The 19,636-nt window shown below is 41.1% G+C and overlaps 1 long non-coding RNA gene across 1 annotated transcript; it reads left to right on the top strand.

Moving 5' to 3' along the window:
* The first annotated feature begins 10,754 nt into the window (after positions 1 to 10,754).
* Positions 10,755 to 19,199, top strand: LOC134474351 (uncharacterized). The gene is made up of 2 exons (XR_010045187.1): positions 10,755 to 12,275; positions 18,745 to 19,199. It is a non-coding gene; the product is annotated as an uncharacterized LOC134474351 (long non-coding RNA).
* The last annotated feature ends 437 nt before the right edge of the window (positions 19,200 to 19,636 follow it).

The raw sequence follows: 19,636 nt of genomic DNA, 5'->3' as shown, positions 1-19,636 counted from the left end.
GAGGTGAAAGAAACTCCTGGTCCTCCTTCCCATCCTGCAGAACCTGCAGGGAAGCAGTTGGTTCCTCAGGCGAGGAGGCTGCTTGGGCACAGCTTGCCTGAGGTTTTGGTTTCTCTATTAAAGGTGCCAGGAGCAGTGTGTCTTGAGATAGCTGTTGATTAAAAACTTTAAGAAAATGTTTAATCCAAGGTGGAGAGTCATAGATCAAATAAACCCATATTAAGCTATAGACAAATTAATCAGGATGGGCTGGGGGACCAAAACCATACCTCCAGACTGCCTGCGCCTTTTCCATGTCAAAACTCCCAACAGGGGGCCGCTGAGGAACACTTTGGGCCCATTCTAAAGAAACCAAAACTCAAAAGCGCCCGGGGTGAACAGGTTCCCCATACCCTTCAGCTCTCCTTTTTTTTTTTTTTTTTTTTTTCTTTTTGGTCCTTTTCCTTTGTACCAGGGATCGAACTCATGACCATGGGCTTGCAAGGCAGGTGCTTACGCCACTAAGCTAAATCCCCAGCCCCTTTCAGCTTGCCTTTTAAAATCTTTAAAATATTCCAGGACTAAACTCAGTGGAGTTAGTGGGATGGATGCACTTTGTCCCATTTTTATCTCCTGTAATTCCTTGTGGGAAAAAAAGGTCAAAAGAAAGGAGGACAGCACACAAAAAGAGACAAAAGACAATAGACAGGACAAGAAGACATAAGACTTGGTTGGCAGATCGTCTGGGACCTAGAAGAAAACTGTTATCACTTAAAGCATAACCTAAAGGATGACAGTCGCCTGTAAAACCAAAAAGACCACATAAGATCGTTCTTAGAGGATAACAGTCTATGTCAAACTAAGAAACCAATTGTCCTGTACAAATCAAAATTCAAGTGGACCATGAGGGTCCCAAATTGGAGGGCGTCCCACTCTGTCAATTTGTGCAGACAATTGAAATCAGAGTGAAACAAGGAATACTCACAGTTAGAAGCAGCAGCGGTGGAAAACCAAGAACACTAAGGGGATCCCATGGGAGTGAGCTGGCTAGGGATGGTAAAATGGGCAAAAAGAAGAAAAGGGGGTCTTGGGGCAATCCCAGACGAGCCCCCAAATGTGCCCCCCCCCCCGGGACTCCAAGAGTGGACCCCTTCCCCTAACTCCCTGTTGGCAACTCTCAAAAACAACAAGACAGAAAAAAATAGAAAAAGAGAAACGCTTTATTTTAGCTGGTACCCAGCGGTGTCAATCAGGCAGATGCTAGCCTGAGCACCCTGAGCGAAGGAGTCTGAAATTTTTGAAGGCAAAAACTGCAAAGCAAGGGGGGTTGTTTGTGCCGGTGGGTGTCCTTTGGAAAGCTCTCAAGCATAGTTTTGGGGACAGCTTGACCTGGGGACTTTTCATGTACGTAATATATTTTTAACATAAGTATAAGGTTGTGGTTTTTTTGTGGTGGGTCATTTCTTGGAACAGATGCCTCCATTAAGAGAAACAATTTTATCATCTTTTATGGAGCAGTTGCGGGGGGGGGGTGTTGGCACTTTACAGAACAGCAAGGTGGAAAAGGGAACTGGTTAGCAGGTTACAACAATTAGTATGTGTGTCTTGGCCCAACCACAGATCCTTTTACTCCCTAAGAACAGCAGATAAAGAGAAACACTTAAGGATACTGAAACTGCAAGTTCAAAATCCTCAAGCTGGCTTGGCATGCTGGGGACCTGAGAAGAAGAGCTGCAGGCTGAGCCCTGAGGCAGTAGGCTGGCAGAATTCCTTCTCCTCTTTTTCTGGGAGAGGGTCTGCCCTGCTTCAGCTGCCCTCATCCTTGGCACCTCCCCAGCTTCCTCAGGTCCCTGGTCCCTTGCTGAAGGTGTAACCCACTTGGCATTTTTTATTTCTTGACCTGGAGAGGTGACTTAACAACTCAAGTGATCTATTCATTTTCTTTTTATTTCATACATAGTAAAATCAAACAAAGCAAAACAAAGCCAATCAAAGCAATGCAATAAAATTGGTACAGAATGTCAAAGCAGGATTTTAGAAAAACAATAGTAGCTACCATAGTATATCTGGTTCTCTTCACAGTAGTTGTCCATTCCATCAAGTATAGCAAAATCAAACCAAACCAAAACAGCATAAAACCAATCAAAATAATATCAAATAAAGCAAAAACAATTAATTAGAACAAAGCAAAACAGTGACAAAGCAAAATACTAGACTTCAAAGACAAAATAGAAGGAAATCCCTCACATTTGCTATAGTGCATATTGTTATCTTCCCAGCAGATGCTCAGACGGCTGGCCCCAGGCCTGCAAAATCAGCCAAACAACACAAGCATTTAGTTGCCATATGTACCTTAGTTGCTGTCAATTCAGCCTGTGCTCTGAACCAGCTGCTTATTGGGGAGGTCGTGGGGAGCATGGAATTTGATTCTCAGCCCATGCACCAATAGGCTCACAGGAGGCGCTATCTGACTTTTCTCTCCCTGGTACCCACACAGCTTTCGGAGCTTACCAGAAAGACTGGCTAGTTGATTTCCTTCTGTAGTTTTTTTTTTTTAATTTTTAATCTGTTTTATTTCAAGGAGAAAAAAATTCAAAACAACGATCAGGACAACGTTACACACATTGCTCATTGCCATCCCCAAGTCAGTCACTCAGAGCACATCTGCATTCAATTTTCTAAACAGTACTAGCGCACACCTTTCTCTTTGATATACTCATGTAGTATAACTATCTTAACTGTATTATATATCTATATACATGTATATTATAACTTTCAGCTTCTCATACTGGTGAGACAATATGATATTTACACACACATGTCTGATTTATTTCATTTATAAGTATACAATTAAGTTGCATCCATTTACCTATAAAATCCCCACTTTCTTTATGGATGAGTAGTACTCCTTTTTTTTTTTTTTTGGTACTGGGTATCAAATGCACAACCTAGTGCTAGCCACGCAGGTGCTTATGCCACTGAGCTAAATCCCCAACCCCAAGTACTCCATTTTTAAAATCCGTTCCTCAGTTGATGGGCATTTAGGTTGTTTCCAAGATCTAGCTTTACATATTGTGCTGCTATAAACATAGGTGCACATATATTGCTGTGGTATGATGTTTTTAATTCTTCTGAGATACTAAGAAAGGGAATAGCTGGATCAAATGGGACTTCCAATTCTACTTTTTTGAGGAACCTCCACTTTTGATTTCCAGAGTGGTTGTATCACTCTACACTCCTACCAACAAAAGAGAAGGGTTCCATTTTTCCCACAGCCCCTTCAACATTTGTTATTGCTTGATTTCTTGATAATAGCCATTCTTTCTAGGGTGAAGTAGCATCATAGTATTGTTTTAATTTGCATCTCTGGAATGACCAGTGATGTTAGACATTTTTCCTGTATTTATTTGCTGGTTGTATTTCTTCATCTGAGAAGTATTTATCTCAGACGCTCATTTTTGGATTGCACTTTTACATCTGGGAGAACTGACTTTTTTAGTTCTTTATATATTCTTGATAGTAATCCCTTGTCTGAGGAATAGCTGGCAAACATTGTCCCCCGCACTGTGACTTGTCTCTTCACTCTGTTGGTGGTTTCTCTTACTGTGCAAAAGCTTTTCAATAAATTGACATTGTTGTTGATTCTTTTTTTTTTTTTTTTTTTTTTTTTTTTGTATCAGGGATCGAACTCATTACCTCATGCTTGCCAGGTGAGTGCTTATGCTGCTGAACTAAATCCCTGGCCCTTGTTCTTTATAACAGTTCCTATGCAATTGGGGTTTTATTCATGAAGCCTTTGCCTACACCAGTCTCTTCAAGAGTTTTACCTATTTATCTTCTAGCAAATTTAATGTTTCTGTTTTGATGTTTAGATTTTTAAATATTCACTTCTAACTTAGTTTAGTGCTTGGTGAAAGATATGGGTCCAACTTTAATCTTAGGCATGTGAAGAGCCAGGTTTTCCAGCACCAATTGTTAAAGAGGCTGTCTTTCTTCCAGTGAATATGTTTCACATCTTTGTCAAAAAGTGGGTTGGTGTGTCTGGAGTTGTTTTTGCATCTTCTAATCTATTCTACTGATCTTCAGATCTTTTGTTGGCTAGTATCTCGCTGTTTTTATCACAGTAGCTTTATAGTGTAATTTCAAGTCTAGGATTGTGATACCTCTGCCTTGCATTTATAGTTAAGGTTTGCCTTTGCTATTCTAGAACTCTTCTGGTTTCAGATGAGTTTTAAGATTCTTTTCTCAATTTTGTGAGCTATGCTATGGGAATTTTAATTGGGACTGCATTGAATCTACATAACAGTGTTGGAAGTATGGCCATTTTCACTACATTGGCTCTTCCTACCCAAAAGCACAGGATATCTCTCCATTTTCTAATATTCTCTTTAATACCCTTTCTCAGAGAACTATAATTTTCAATGTAAAAGTCTTTTACAACCTTCATTAGATTCTTAGTTATTTCATTTTTTTTGGATGGCATTATAACAGATATTGTTTCCCTAATATTTCTCTCAGTGAGTTTGTTATTCATGTACAGGAAGGCTACTGATTTTTGAGTGTTGACTTTGTAGCCAACTAAATTATGGAATTTGTTCATTAAATCTAGCAGGTTTTTTAGTGGAGTTTTTGAGGTCTTCTATGTAGAGTATCATATTGTCTGCAAATAATAGTAGTTTAACTTCTTCCTTTCTATCTTTATTTCTTTTATTTCTTTCTCTTGTCTAATTGCTACAGCTAAAGTTCCTAGGACTATGTGGAATAAGAGTAGAGACAGTGGACATCCTTCCATTGTTCCTGATTTTAGAGAGATAGTTTTCATTTTTTAATCCATTTAGTATGATGTTGGCTGTTGGTTTGTCATAGATTGCTTTTATCATATTGAGATAAAGACCATCTATTCCAATTTTCTGTAGGATTTTTATCATGAATGGGTCCTAGACTTTGTCAAAAGCTTTTTCTGCATCTATTGAGATGATCATATGATTTTTGTCCTTGGCTCTGTTAATATGGTGTATTAAATTTATTGATTTACATCTGTTGAACCATCCCTGCATCCCTGGGATGAATCCTACTTGATCATGATATATAATCTTGGTGATGGTTGTTTGCCAGTATCTTATTCAGAATTGTTGCAACTCCATGCACTAGGGAAATTGGCCTGTAACTCTCTTTCTTAGTTGGGTCCTTCTCTGGTTTTAGTATTAGGGTAATGCTTGCTTCCAGGAATGAATTTGGAGCGATTGCTTCCCTTTCAATTCCATTAAAGAGTTTGAGAAGTAGTGGTGTTAGGTCTTCACTAAATTTCTTTTTTTTTTTTAATTTTATTTAAAAGGAAAAAGAGAAAAACATAGAACAAAACAAAGCAGTGTAAGGGTACACGTAATACAGAACTACAAAAAAAAAAAAAAAAGACAGTAAGAAATCACCAGTTAATAGATTACATATTATCATCTTAGAAATAGTTGCTCAAATCACAGTATCAAAGAATACAAAGTGGACATTCAAACAGTGAGACTACAAACAGTTGTGTTCAATGATCCAACCAAAAACATTAATATGGTCAGCTATTTAACACCCCTAAACACACTTGCTGTTGTATCCTTTAGAGCTCTTTTTTTACCTCTCTTTTTTACAACACAATTTACACATTTTGGGTTTTATTACTCCTTAGTTCTTATTACTTTTTTTTGGGGGGGGGAGAGAATAAAGTCAAATATGGCAAAACAAAGCTGTCAGTCAAAACCAAGGATAGACATAGCACATGATGTAAAACAGAGTACAAGGTTATCAACAATGGTTATCAACAATGTCTCTTGTTTCCTTAAAAAGAATTGTCTATCTCATTAGATATTATAAAGTTGAACAAAACAGTAGAGAACAAGACCAATAAAACTTAGGCATTGTAAACATTACAGGACGTCCAAAGGAGACAATAGTCAAACCAGCATGGGCATCTTAGTGAATCTTATTGCCTTCAAAGTAGTTGCCTATACCCTCAAACTTGATACTATCATACAGACTGGAACAGAGTCTAATCAGTCAAAACCAGATCATGGGAGTATTACAGGACTTCAAAACAAGTTAATAGGAAATCAAAAAAAGTTACTATTATACCTCCTGCTAATTTTTAAAATTTTTCCCCTTAATTAAAACTAACATAAGAAATAACTAAATAATTTTTTTTAAAGAATAAAGGAGAGATTGAGATAAAACAGGACATAACAATATAACAATACGGGTCAAAGCATGACTGTTTCAGCAACCTAGTGCTTCACCACCAAATAACCCGACTTAATAGTAGTTACCATAGTGTCTGTCTTTTTTCCTTGAAATATTTGAATAAAACTTCATATACTATAGCTTCAAATATTTCCATATCAAGAAGCCCAGAATAAAGACTTTCCAATTAATAAGTGAAAACTTTATAAGGCTTCAAGGCCACATAATGGGGAATCATGATTACCACATATTTTTATATATTTGAATCATTACTTACATTAGGGAAACTATTCGGTATTCACACATGCGAGATTGATTTATTTCACTTATGTTCACTAAATTTCTTGTAAAATTCAGCAGTGACTCCATCAGGGCCTGGGCTTTTCTTTCTTGGTAGGTTTTTTTAGTTACATCTTTAATTTTATTGATTGATACTAGTTTATTTAGAATTTTTATAGCTTCTTATTTCAGCATTGGTAATTCATATATATCTAGGAATCTGTCTATTTCTTCTGCATTTTCCATCTTATTAGAATATAAGTTTTCAGATATTCTTTCTCTTTTTTTGGTCTTTTTCTTTTTTATTGGTACCGGGGATGGAACTCATGACCACACACTTGCAAGCCAAGGTGCCTATGGCGCTGAGCTAAATCCCCAGCCCCAAAATATAAGTTTTCAAAGTAGATATAGAAGATATGGATTTCTTCAGGATCTGTTGAAATTTTGCCCTTTACATTCCTAATCACATGGATTTGATTCTTTTCTTTCTTTTTTGATAAGGTTGGCTAAAGATTTGTCAGTTTTATTTAATGTTTCAAAGAACCAACTCTTCAATTCATTGCTTCTTTGTATTGTTATTTTAGTTTCCAATGTGTTAATTTCTACTCTGATCTATAATTTCTTCCCTCATATGAGATTTTGGCTTGACCTGCTTTTCGTTTTCTTTCTTTCTTTCTTTCTTTTTTTTTTTTTTTTTTTTTTTGGTCTTTTTCCTTTTTATCGGTACCGGGGATTGAACTCACAACTGCCTGCTTGCAAGGCAGGCGCTTATGTCGCTGAGCTAAACCTCCAGCCCCCTGCTTTTCGTTTTCTAGACGTTTGAGGTTCATCATAAACTGTTTATATGTGCTTGCTCTGTTTTCCAGATAATGGGTATTTACTTATACATTTTCCTCCTAAGACTGCTTTTATTGTGTCCCATATGTTCTGGTAGGTAGTATTGTCATTATCATTCAACTATAAAAACTAATTTTTTCTTTAATTTCATCTGTGACCCATTGGTTGTTCAGCAGGGTGCTACTATTTCCATGTGTTTATAAAGTTCTTGTGATTTCTTTTGCCATGGATTTCCAGTTTCGTTGTACTGTGGTCTGGTAGTATGCATGAGATAATTTCAATTCCTTTGCATTTATTTAAGCATGTTCTATGAGGCAGATTGTGGTTTATTTTGGGGAACATCCCATGTGCAGCTGAGAAGAATGTATATTCTGATGTTGTATGGTGGGACACTCTATAGACATCTACTAAGTCCATTTGTTCAAAATTTTGGTTCAATTCTAATATTTCATTGTTGATTTTATCTAGTTGATCTGTCTTTTTATGATAGTTGGGGTATTGAGATCCCCCAATACATTTGTACTACTACATTTGATTTTTCATGTCTATTAGTATTTGCTTTATATGGTTATATGCACTGTACTTTGTTGCATATATATTTATGATCCTTATCTCTTCCTTCTGAACTGTTTCCTTTACTAGGATGTAGTAACCTTCTATATGTCTCTTAATCAATGTTGGCTTGAAATTCATTTTGTCTGCAAATAGAATAGCTACATCTGCCTTTTTCTGGGTTCTTGTCAGATGAAGTATTATTTTCCATCCTTAATTTTCAGTCTATAAATTTCTTTTTGAATTAAATGTGTTTCTTGTAGGCAGCATATTGTTGGGTACTGCTTCTTTATCCATTCTACTGGTATGTAAATTTTGATGAGACCATTAACATTGATGGTTATAACTGATATATACTGACCTATCCTTGTCATGTCCTATTTTCCTGTTGTTGGCTCCCCCTCCAATTATTTGCTTTTCCTGGTAGATTAATTCTGTTGGGGTTCATGGAGCTGTAATCCTTATTACTTCTGTCTAGAATGTCCTTCAGAATATTTTGGAGTGCTGGTTTGGTGGTTATAAATTCCTCAGATACTTTTTTCATGAAAGTATGTTATTTTTTCATTAGTTTTGATAGTTTTGCGAGGTACATCAATCTGGGTGAAAAGTTATTTTCCTTTAGAACTTGCAGTATTTCACTCCAAGTCTCCTTGATTTGAAAGTTTGTACTGAGAAGTCACTTGTAATTCTGATGGGCTTTCCTTTATAAATGATTTGATTTTTTCCCTAACAGCTTTTATTATTTTATTCTTGTGTTGAAGTTGACTATGATATGCCTGGATGTAGAAATTTTTTGATCATGACTAATTGGAGGTCTATATGCCTTGCTTATATGTATGTCAATGGCTGGGGATATAGCTCAGTGGCACAACACTTGCCAGGTAAGCATGAGGTTGTGAGTTCAATCCCCAGGGGAAAAAAAAGCCTGCCTGTATGTAAAGTTCTTTTGCTCCACCAGGAAAGTTTTCTACTATGATGGCTCTGAATGTTTTTTAAAACCATTTGTGGTATCTCTTGCTTTTTCATTGACTCCGATCAAGCTTATTCTTCTTTGTCTCATCTAGCAGCTGCTGCAATGATTTCTCATGATCGCTTGCTTTTTCTTGTTTTATTTTGTTTTTCATCACAATACTTACAACTTTTTTTTTTTTTTTTTTTTTTTGGTACCAGGGATCGAACTCACGACTGTGTGCTTGCAAGGCAGGCACTTATGCTGCTGAGCTAAATCCCAGCCCCTTTGTTTTGTTTTTGAGACAGGGTCTCACTGTGCAGTTCAGGCTGGATTGAGCTCACTTTGTACCCCAGGCTGGTCTCAAACTCTCAATGATCCTCCTGCTTCAGCCTCCCAAGTGCTGGGATTACAGTTATGTGTCACTATGCCCAGGTGATCTCTTACTGCTTTAAAGAAATTGTTCTTTTCCTGATCACTAACTGCAGTCCTGTCTTCAATATCTGAGATCCTGTCCTCACATTGGCCTAATCTGCAAATACTTTCAATAGAATTTTTATTGAATCTGCTTTATGGATTCCATTTCTTTCTGCACTGAGCTTCCATAATTTTCTTAAGCTTGTCTATAATCTGTCTGTATCTTCCCTAGCATCACTAAGCATGGTGTTTATTGTAGAGATTATTTTTTATTTAATTTTTAGAGCCTCATTCAATTGCTTTGTTGTTGTCACTTGAGGAGGGGGGCTTTCAGAATGCCCACCTCTTTGCCCCCTGGATTTGCCCTTGGTGAAATTGACATCTGGGGTTGCATTTTGTTTAAGTGTCTTTTTCTTTTTTCTTTTTTTTAGTTCAGTTCTGGGATAAACGGTCTATAGTGGGTCGCTTCATTGCTAGTATTTAGGATCCCTAGGTGATGACTAATTCTCTGAGATATCTTCCAGGTGACCGAACCTCAGAGGGCCTGGGCACCCTCTTGTGGAACTTCCCTGTGGCTGCTTTGGTGGCAACTCTACCTCAGGGGACAGAGAGATGAAACAACTTGGAGAATGCCCATCCTTGCCCAGGTCTCTGAACAACGGCTGTCCACTGAGTCCCTGCCTCTGTAGGTCCCCATTTCAGCTGCTGGCTCCCTTCCTGACGACACCTCCCACCCCGTCCTGTCTCTTCTTCTCTGTCTCCTGCCAACAGCCCTCCAGCAGATGTCCCCCACAAAGACCCCGCCTATGCTAGGGTCTAGCCACTGACCTTCTAGGTGGAGGACAGCCTGGGTCCTCGCCCCCGTCGCCTCAGCTAGTTCAGGGCAGCCTCCTGTTTCTCAGCAGTACACCTCCCCACTAGGGAGCCGCTGACCTCCAGGGCAGAAACCGCACTAGCACCCATTGACCCTCTTTGCCACCAAGGACAGCACCTGCTCCAACCAAATCTCGGGTGTTTAGTACCCAGGCCTGGGGGCACCAGTGCTAAAGCCCAGGTAGCCCGGGGGTCACAGCATGCAAGAGACTCATGAGGGTCTCGGCCTGTATCCACTGTCCTCCGGCTACGCGGGGGCGTCGTGGCAGCCGCTGGGCACGCACCAGTGGGGCCACAGTCGCCCCTCACTGGCATCCTCTGGATCTACAGCGGCAGCCTAGAAGCCTGAGACCTGAGATCCATAGTCTGGGACGTCCTGGGCGGGACCTCGCGCCCTCGTGTGGGGCGGGGCGGGGACAGGGTGGTGGGCGGGGCTATGAAGATGGGTGTGGGTATGTGGGGCGGGCGGGGCTATGTAGATGGGTGTGGCTGTGTCGCGCGGTGGGCAGGGCCGTCGCAGAAAGGGACGCAGACAGGGCTCTGATGCGAACAGCACACGCAGCTGGATGTTATGTGCCTGGCTCTGGTACTTCTGGGAGATCATGAGGTTACAGTTTTGCTTAAAATAGGTTTTCTTTCTATAGCAGAAGAGCAACTGGCAGCCTGGCTATGATTTTTGGTGAATCATCAGCAAACATCTCCCAAACTGTCCTCAGCTGTTGTTTCTATTTACTTCTTGACACCAGAGAGGAGAAAAAAAAGCAGAGTTAATTGATGTGTGCCAGTGACTTTGTGGGACGTATAGTCAGCTCCTGTTTACTGTTCCCCCGTCTATTTTTATTTGGGCACCAAGAAAGAAACATAAGAAAGAAGGGCTTTTAAAACGTCATTAAGGATAAAAATAAAAGTCCATGTCATGAAAGAAATTCTCTGTATATGGCCTAGAATCTCTCCTCAAGCTTCTGCAGTAGTGTGCTGTAAACCCGAGGCCGAGGAATGACACTCAGCGTCAGCTGCCATACAAAGTACAGAACGTGTTCCACTTTCAGAAACAACCCGTGGCTGGCCCACGCTCCGAGAACTAAAAGCAGAGTTGTCGTGTGATCCAGAATTTCACTCCTTGCGTCCATCCAAGAGAAATGAAAATATACTGCCACACAGAAATTTGCATGCAAAACTCACAGCAACCCTGTCTACTGTACCCAAAAGAGTCTGCTGTTGGGTGAGTGGGCAAACAAAATGGGTTCACAGAGTAGGCTAATAGCCTTGAAAAAGAAGAATTCTCACAATGCTGAGCCGCAGATATACCCCAATGTGTCGTGTTCAGTTTCTCCCTTGACCAAAGACATTTGACAGTTCTGGAGACATTCTCGGTTACTACCAGTAGGGGGAGGAGATCTTCTGGCCTCTAAAGTACGATGGCTGCTCAGCCTGTAAGAGGGACAGCCCCTGAATTAGGAATCAGCTCCCCCTATTGTAAGCAGAGCTGGCCTCAGATCCTACTGTCTGGTCCCAAAGACTACTCAAGCACACCTGGAAAAGCCTGGCTGTGGGGACAGCTCAGATTTTGAAGTGGGCTGAGTTCTGTACCCCATAATTTAATCCTGTTGGTGGGGATTATGGCCTGTTACCACCATCAACCTGTTAGGGACTGAATTTTGTGTCCACCAAAAATTAATACGTTGAAGCTCGAACTGTATAGTGACAATTAGTGGCCTCACGAGAAGAGGAAGGAAGCAAATCCTCATGAAGACAGAAGGGGAAGGTGTCATCTGCAAATCAGGAGGAGGGGCCTTGCCAGAAACAAAATCCACTTTCAACTTGGACTTCCAGCCTCCAGGAGCATGTGAAAAATAACTGCCTGTCACTTAGAAGCCCAAGCCTGTGCTATTTGGGGATGGCTGGCAAGCTGCCTGACTGGCCCTTTCAGCATGAGGAGTGGCCCCTGCAAGGCTTTATGTTCCTACGTCACAGTGAAGTGTACAGAACTCATATGTCACCACAGTTGGCGGAGGGAAACCTGGACAGAGGGCATCTGGCTCTCAGGAGGGACCTAGATTTTGTGGAGACGCTTCTGGGTTCTCATTCACTTCTAGGAATCAGGAGTTTCCTCCTGGCATGTGCTGGCTTCAGGCACAGCCAGTATGGCTGTGTCATCCATGGGAGGGTAAGTCTTAGGGGCTCAGTCCCAGAAGTGTGTCAGAGACAAGGTTTGAAATGCAGAGAGGGGGCTGTGGGAAGTTCTTCCACTCACCATGGGCAAAGATCTCAAGGCTGTGGTTACCCTGGCTCTACTCTTCAATTGGAAGCCCTTGCTGGCCCAACACAAGGTTGCAAACATACTTCCTGGCTCCTGAGGAAGCCGTGTGCCTTCCGGAACATCTGTGTTTGTGAAGTATGTTCTCTGCTCTAAGGGCCTGGCCTTCTAAGTCTTGATGGAGTCTGGTCATTTTAGAAAAAAATGACATGACAGAAATCTCCCTTCTCTCTCAGTGAAATGTTGTGAAACTCCCACATGAAGAGGCAATCACTTGATACACAAAGAAAGAGAGAAAAGAGAAGAGAGAGAGGAGAGAGAGAGAGAGAGAGAGAGAGAGAGAGAGAGAGAGAGAGAGAGAAGTATGGAAGTGGGCAACAGCATCTGGGGAGACAGGATAGGGAAAGGGTGAGGTGGGAAGCCTCCTGGCCTGATGGGACACTTCTGGTCCTCCAGTGAGGGAAATCCAATATATCCAGTCCTTGTCCTTGAGGTCCCAGAGGTGTCCACTGATGTCTCTGGTCTTGAAAACACAGGCATCTCACAGTGAGTGCCAACCAGGTGAATGTGAGTCCTGAAACATGAAGCGACCCAGGGTCCTTGTCTCCTTGGGCTTGACCTTTACCCACCAGGTCATTCTCCAGCAGGACTGATGAGCAGCATGCAGTGGCAGCTAGAATAGAAATAGCTGATGTACATCACGGTTTCCAAATGCAATGTTTTGATGCTGTGGGGATACTTGATACAGAAGGAAAATGGGATGATACTAAACAGAGCATAGGTATTTTCATGAAAATTGAGGATCTTTAAAAATTCCTTTTTGGCTAAGGATATCACACAGCAGCAGCGTATTTACCTAGCAAGCATGAGAATCTGGGTTTGAACCTGTGGCAGTTAAACTTGATTGTGTTGGGCTGGGGACTTAGCTCAGCAGCATAAGCGCCTGCCTTGCAAGCGCGTGGTCGTGAGTTCGATCCCCGGTACTGATAAAAAAAAAAATCTTTGGGGCTGGGGATTTAGCTCAGCAGCATAAGCACCTGCCTTGCAAGCATATGGTCGTGAGTTCAATCCCTGGTACCGGTAAAACAAAACCAAAATTTGATTATGTCAGATTTCTAGCTTGGGAACTTCACAGGGGATTGGTGAGACAGATTTCTGGGTATGTCTACGTGGGTCATGAAGTGTGATCTTGGGAATACAGCTGGTCCTTCATCCATTTGTCTCTGGCACTAATCCTTTGCTCCGCTTCTTGGATACCTTAAACTGATCATCCTTACTCAGCCACAACTGCCTGCCATGATTTCTCTGCCTTGGGGCCAGTCAACCATGGGCTGAACGCCTCAAAACTGTGAGCAAAATGAAAACTTTCCTCTTGTTGGATACTAAGTCCCAGTGATAGAAAAATTAAGACAGATCCCCAGAGCCACACATAAAAAAAAAAAAACTCTACTTTTAACTCTTTTATTTTCTTTTTTGCAACTGTCCTATGGTCCAGAATATAATAAATGGGAATTCACTTGTAAAACTAGAGATGCCTTTCTCACTATTTCTAAAATTTAGTGTCCAATTAATTTTGTAAGCAATATCTTCAATTCTGTCATACTTAAAATGTATTTTCCATGCACACAAAAAAACCCCATCTTGTGTCTGGTGGAAATTGCATGGAATACAAAGGTTTGATTGCACGCTCTCTAAAGCCCAAGGTGAGAGAAGCTGCTCTGGACTAAGTTATATACTCTGAGTGGAAACATATTCCAGTCTTGGAAGCAAGGAGGGTTATTTTCAACTCAATTGAAGAAACAGGAATGGGCTTAGCATAGGATAAGAAGGTGTCTTCCAATAAACAGCATCTTTCTTGTTGTGAAGAACACATGCCTGGCATTTCTTCCATGCCAGTATTTCTCACAGTGACTGGTGTCCAGAGCAGAGGTTTGGTCTGGTCTTCCCCAGGGAGCCAAGGGAGCTAGTGACTTCACATGACTCTAGGAAAGGAAAGGAACACAGGGGCTGGGCACCTTCAATGCAGCCCACTCATTATCAAGGCTTTTATTCTTTTTTTTTTTTTTTTTGTCTTTTTCGTTTTTATTGGTACCAGGGATCAAACTCACGACTGCCTGCTTGCAAGGCAGGTGCTTATGCCGCTGAGCTAAATCCCCAGCCCCAAGGCTTTTATTCTTATGCTGAGCACAAGGGGGAAAGTCACAGGTAGCAGAAGCCCAGGTTGATCCAAACAAAAGGAGTATAACTTTTTGATCCAAACAAAAGGTATATACAAAGGTGTATAACTTTTATGGCATTATAGGCTAGTCAGAGATGGGGCTGCTGAGGCCATCACATGTAGAGGTGGGGTGTTAGCTGTGCCTGCCCTCTTCCACAGCATTCCTCTTCAGGGACACATGGATCCTTAGCATCTCATTTTCACATAAATTGGAGGTGAGTACTTCTTTGGCTTCCTTCAGTTCACTAAAGAGAAGCCCAGTAAAGGAAAGAAATGGTTAGAAAAACCTTTGAAAATGCCAAATTTGTGCAGTGTATGGTGCAGGAATGTGGACAAGACTGAGAAGTCAGATATAGGTTTCTAAATCCACAGAACAGGGAAAGCTGTACCTGGCAGAAAACAAGATGATGTGCTTCTATTTCCTGAAAGTTAACCTCAAACATTTTGGGTTACACAGAGTTAATGTTCACCCCTCCCCCAGGAGAACCAGGTGTTCTTGGATAGGAACTGGGAAACATCCAGCAAGGTGTATGGATAGCCAGCCTTGTGCCTGGAGATGACTGACTGGGTGGCCCATTGTGAGTCAGCAGGGTGTTCCAGGGGAGGTGACACCCCATGGGCTTCTGAGGACCCCACAGACTGAGCTGGTAGGAAAGACCAAGGGCATGTGAAGCAGAGGGCTGCAAAAAGGCACAGTGCTCAGGAAACATGGGATCTGGTGCCCCAGACAAGGCATCTGAGACAGGCAGATGAGGCAGAGCAGGAGAGGAGGCTGGACAGGCTGAGGAGTCAGATAGAGAGGAAGTCATGGCAGGATGGACTGCAATGGGCGGGGGCATCAGATGAGGGAAAGATATAGAGATGGTGCAGCCCCCAAAACCCCAGGGAGAGCAGAAAGGAACACTTGCCAATAACCCCTGCCAGGTTCAGCTAGTCTTGTCTAGTCTAGGATATCCTCCACCTGGGCCTGGCCTGCCTGGCACTAAATGTATCTTTAAGTAGGGACTTTGTGCACATGTCCTCAGAGAATACAGGGGCTCCCAGAGGGACATGGCCCTTCACCCTGATTGCTAGTTGGAGACAGCTAACTGGCCCAGAGGTCAGCATGGATTCCCACCAGGGCAGTGATTCCTTTCTGGGAATTTTGGGCTCAGACATGGTATCTCCAGAGGCAAAATCAGAACCTGTGCTTTCTCCCCCAGAAGGGAACCAGTGTTTGCAGTGATGTTATGGTTTGTGTCTGGATGTGCCCCCAAAGTCTCACGCAGTCATGGGGGAGTGCTTTTCAGAGGCAGCCGGATCTAGAGTTTGTGACTGATTCATTGTCTAGCTCTGGGATTACGGGTGTGCATGCTTCACCCACCTAGGGTGGGTAGCATACATACAATAAAAGGGACAGAAAGAGTCATCTCGTGGTCCTCCTTTTGGGCTTTTGTATTTTTTCATGCCTTGAACTATTACCTCTTTGCCACACCACCCTGCCTTGGAGCCAGCTAAGTATGAACTGAAACCACAAACTGTGAGCTAAATAAACTTCCTCTTTCTCCTCTTCCTCTCCCTCCTCCTTCTCTCCTCCTCTTCCTCTTCTTCTTCGTCTTCTTCTCTTTTCTATTCTTTTTTTTTTTTTTGTCTTTTTCCTTTTTATCGGTACCAGGGATCGAACTCACGACTGCCTGCTTGCCAGGCAGGCGCTTATGCCGCTGAGCTAAACCCCCAGCCCCTTCTCTTTTCTTTTTTTTGGTACCAAGAATAATAAACCTTTCGTTCTTTAACAATGAATGATAAGTATTTTGTCTCAGCAATGAGAAAAGTAACTAAGACAAGTAATAATGAAGCAGTCAGACACACTAACCCTAACCCACATCTGTTCCTTCCCTCTGCCCATCAGTTGACCCTTTTCTGATTCCCAGACTCCAGCCACCTTTCTGAAATATTGACCTCTTGCTGAAGCTAGTCAGTTATGTCTCTGCTAATTATAACAGTCTTGACTAATTTCAAAAATGAAAAGCATATTAACATTTAACATTTCAGAGAAAAATACTCCCATACCCTGAACGAACACTAACCTAAATGATATGTAAATTTCCAACATAAAGACAGAAATTCCACATGTAGGTGTCTATAGTGAGGGGAAGCACTGTGTGTCATATGACAGGGGCTGGTTGTGGGCCACAATGACCAGAAAATACCAGGGGTTTGGACACCTGGGCTCTCTTTTTGCACAGTCCCCACCCCCTTATGCCCCCCCCCCCATCTTGGTGGGTCATACCTACCAGGCCACAGCCAGGGCGCAGGCAGAAACACAAGGGTAGCTTGGACAGGCATTTTGAACTGTGGTCCCTGGGCTCCATAAGTCTCTAAGACCCACTCAGGGTCATATTAGATCAGAGCCCATCCTTGGCTTGGTTGTACCTGCAAAGATTCTGTTTCCAATAGGATCACATTCACAAGTACCATGGGTTAGGATTTTAACATCTCTTCTTCAGGACCTTATTCATTTTTTAAAAATTTTATTTAAAAGGAAAAAGAGAAAAAACAAAACAAAACAAAGCAGTGTAAGGGTACAAGTAATACAGAACTACAAAAAAAAACAGTAAGAAATCACTGGTTAATAGATTACATATTATCATCTTAGAGATAGTTGCTCAAATCACAGTATCAAAGCATACAAAGTGGACACTCAAACAGTGAGACTGCAAACAGTTGTGTTCAATGATCCAACCAAAAACATTAATATGGTCAGCTATTTAACACCCCTAAACACTCTTGCTGTTGTGTCATTTAGAACTCTTTTTTTCCCCCTCTCTTTTTTACAACACAATTTACACATTTTGAGCTTTATTACTCTTTAGTTCTTATCACTTTTTTGGGGGGGAGAGAATAAAGTCAAATATGGCAAAACAAAGCTGTCAGTCAAACCAAGGATAGACATAGCACATGATGTAAAACAGAGTACAAGGTTATCAACAATGGTTATCAACAATGTCTCTTGTTTCCTTAAAAAGAATTGTCTATCTCATTAGATATTATAAAGTTGAATAAAACAGTAGAGAACAAGACCAATAAAACTTAAGCATTGTAAACATTACAGGACTTTCAAAGGAGACAATAGTCAAACCAGAATGGGCATCTTAGTGAATCTTATTGCCTTCAAAGTAGTTGCCTATACCCTCAAACTTGATACTATCATACAGAATGGAACAGAGTCTAATCAGTCAAAACAAGATAGGGGGAGTATTACAGGACTTCAAAACAAGTTAATAGGAAATCAAAAAAGTTACTATTATATACCCTGCTAATTTTTTAAATTTTTTTTCCTTAATTAAAAAAAACATAAAAAAAAACTAAATAATTTTTTAATGAATAAGGGAGAGATTGAGATAAAACAGGACATAACAATATAACAATACAGGTCAAAGCATGACTGTTTCAGCAACCTAGTGGTTCACCACCAAATAACCCAACTTAATAGTAGTTACCATAGTGTCTGTCTTTTTCCTTGAAATATTTGAATAAAACTTCATATACTATAGCTTCAAGTATTTCCATATCAAGAATCCCAGAATAAAGCCTTTCCAATTAATAAGTGAAAACTTTATAAGGCTTCAAGGCCACAGGACCTTATTCATTTAATGCATGTCAAACCTTTGAGTTTTTCATGATTTCAAACAAAGTTGAATAGAATTACAGTACTTCAGCATTTAGATACATATGCTCATCATTTTTTTTGTCTTTTTCATTTTTATCAGTATCAGGGATCGAACTCACGACTGCCTGCTTGCAAGGCAGGTGCTTATGCCACTGAGCTAAATCCCAGCCCCAATATGCTCATCATTTTAAAATACAGCAATACAAATATAAAACAAAATATAGCAAGAGCTTGAAGTAGTCAATAAATTGGAAATGACATACCATCATGTCCTTTCTTCTGGGTGCATGGTAGCACCAGCAAAGGGATGGTCCTTTCTATGAGGAAGGGATTTCAAATGTGCGAAGAAAAGAACTTTTCCTAGTTTTTTTTTTGTTGTTGTTGTTGTTGTTGTTGTTGTTGAGGGGTGGGAAATTCCTGGCCTCTAAAAGACCATTTCCCTAAAAACAGTTGGAGGCCTGGTCCCAACCTAACAAAAATCAACTACAGTTTTCTTTTGATAAATCCTTTAGGATTTTGGAAGTCCCGAGGAGACTGGTGTCAAGAAACATGACTGACAGTCAAAAACCAGCAAAGATCCAGGTGACCCTCAAGCCTCCCTCTCCTTCAAAGTGTCCATGTCACCTACAGCTTCTGATATTTTGTCTATGGAGAAGCATCAACCAAGGCCTCTGTCACACCTCTCTTCTTCCTCAGCAGTGGCAGGCTGCTGTGATTGGCTAACATACAGGGAGGCACGCCATCCTGGTCAGAGAGGGATTTTCCAGAGACTAGAGGTGGACAAGACTGGAGCCTGGCCTTGGCTGAGGCAGGAGGTGGGCTGATGGAGTCCATTCCTCCCCTTGCTACCTGGAATTCACACAAATATTGAAATCAAGGAGGACAAAAACATCTTTAGGTAGCTGGGGTCCTGGAGTGTGAGTCCTTTATCCACTGACTTGTGAAATAAACATGTATTTGGTGAGAACTGTTTGGTGGACCTTTATCCATACTAGATATTGTACTTTTCTGATCTTTTAGCCATTCCTCTGTATCTGTGGATTCTACTGTTCATAGATCAAAAATATTTAGCAAAAAGTTGTGACTCTTCTGAATATGTGGACTTTTCTCTTTCCATTAGTACCCAGAGTATAACAACTATACACATAGTATCCACACTGTATTCTGTATTACAGGCAATTAGCAATGATTTAAAGTAACTGGGAAGGTGTACACAGGATCTATGCAAAGACTGTGCTATTAAATATAAGGGGTTTGATCATCCATGAATTTTGGTATGGGAGAGGGGGAGGGTGGCCTTGAACCAATCCCTGGAACTATATTTCTACCTTTCTCTCAAGGTGGCAGTTGTCACATTCTAGCTGTGCCAAGATCAGCTTGAAGCTGAATGCCATGAGTTGGGGT

The sequence above is a fragment of the Cavia porcellus genome, unplaced genomic scaffold, assembly GCF_034190915.1.
Source record: "Cavia porcellus strain 051 isolate PalLab524CR breed Dunkin Hartley unplaced genomic scaffold, mCavPor4.1 scaffold_32, whole genome shotgun sequence".
NCBI lineage: Eukaryota > Metazoa > Chordata > Mammalia > Rodentia > Caviidae > Cavia > Cavia porcellus.
This window is presented reverse-complemented; position numbering and strand designations above follow the sequence as displayed.